The following is a 2,027-nucleotide window of genomic DNA, read 5'->3' as shown; positions in this document are numbered from 1 at the left end:
AAAGAGACAGACAGAGAGAGACAGGGACAGAGAGACAGACACATAGAAACAGAGAGACAGAGACACAGAGAGAGAAAGAAACAGACAGGAGAGACAGAGACAGACAGATACACACACCCAGAGAGAGAGAGATAGACAGACAGACACAGAGAAAGAGACAGAGAGAGAGAGAGAGAGAGAGAGAGAGAGAGAGAGAGCGCTCTTCTGCATGTTTTTCTGTTCTCCCTACTTCAATCCACCCTGAATATCTACATAAGCTCCCTTAAAGACTCTGGGTAGCAGTCCACACTGAATTTCCTATCAGAGCATGCTCTGTCAGCATAAAGCACAGAGAAAAAAATGCCTAACCATTTGTGAAGCTGAATGGAAGTTTCCATATTTATCCTGCCCAAATAACTTAGACAAGGCTTCACAAATTTCAGGATAAATCTGGAAACTGCATTGCCAGTTGCTGAGAATTTTTTTTTCAAACAAAAGACAAAAATACATATTACTGCCACGTGAGAGTATAATTACTCCCCGCCAGATGTATCAACCTGGATTTGCGCATTTAAAATTTTTAAATTAAGCTGGGCAGTGGTGGTGTACACCTTTAATCCCAGCATTTGGGAGGCAGAGGCAGGCAGATTTCTGAGTTCAAGGCCAGCCTGGTCTACAGAGTGAGTTCCAGGACAGTCAGGGCTACATGGAGAAACCTTGTCTTGAAAAAAAAAATTAAATTAAGGGGAAACTATACAACATCAATCACTATTGGACATGCTATAAATTTCAAATGAAAGGAAAATGAGAAAAAAAGACATTTATACATTATTAAGCTCTTGATTCATAATGTTAATACCACGTTTCCTGCGATTTTGACAGCTTGTATGTGGGATGATATATAATCTTGATGACAATAAATCTGACCAGTAACTACATAGAATTACAATTTATACAATGTCTATTTTTTTCTTCAAATTTAAGAAATTCAGTCCCTAAGGGCATAGTAGCACCTGATTTTAATTTTAGTACTCTGGACACAGAGGCAGGAGGAACTCTGTGGGTTTGAGGCCATCCTGATCCTCTTAGTCAGGGTTTCTATTCCTGCACAGAACATCATGACCAAGAAGCAAGTTGGGGAGGAAAGGGTTTATTCAGCTTACACTTCCACATTGCTGTTCATCACCCAAGGAAGCCAGGACAAGAACTCACACAGGGCAGGAAGTTGAAGGCAGGAGCTGATACAGAGACCATGGAGGAATGCTGCTTACTGGCTTGCTTCCCCTGGCTTACTCAGTTTGCTTTCTTATAGAACCCAGGACTACCAGCCCAGGGATGGCACCACCCACAATGGGCCCTCCTCCCCTCTTGTTTGAGAAAATGCCTTACAGCTGGATCTCATGGAGGCATTTCCTCAAAGAAGGCTCCTTTCTCTGTGATAACTCCAGCTGTGTCAAATTGACACACAAAGCCAGCCAGTACACTGATCTGTGTAGCAAGTTTCAGGCCAGCCAGGGCTATATAGTGAGACACTAAAAATGAAACACGGCCTTTCGTGTATAATAATGGAAACTAAACACCAGATGCTCTTTGCCAACTTAAAACCTATAACATCCAAGGCTGAGAGTGTCGCTCAGTGGTGGAATGCTTTCCTGTAACGTGTGAGTTCTCAGGATCAGTCCTAGTACCTCAGAGTGGTTTGGTTGGGGAGTTGGCTCTATGGGTAACTGTACTTGCTGTGTAAGTATAGGGATCTGAGTTTGGATCCCTTCACACAAAAAGATGAGCATTCACTGCTCTTGGTTGCCTGCCAGAACTAGGTGGTAGGACCCTAGTACAGAAGACACTTGAGAGCCGGGCAGTGGTGGCGCACACCTTTAATCCCAGCACTTGGGAGGCAGAGGCAGGTGGATTTCTGAGTTCGAGGCCAGCCTGGTCTACAGAGTGAGTTCCAGGACAGCCACGGCTACACAGAGAAACCCTGTCTTGAAAAACCAAAAAAAGAAGAAGAAGAAGAAGAAGAAGAAGAAGAAGAAGAAGAAGAAGAA

Source organism: Grammomys surdaster, unplaced genomic scaffold (genome assembly GCF_004785775.1).
Source record: "Grammomys surdaster isolate TR1022 unplaced genomic scaffold, NIH_TR_1.0 132, whole genome shotgun sequence".
Classification (NCBI taxonomy): Eukaryota; Metazoa; Chordata; class Mammalia; order Rodentia; family Muridae; genus Grammomys; species Grammomys surdaster.
The sequence above is the reverse complement of the archived record's forward strand: the minus strand, read 5'-3'. Positions refer to the sequence as shown.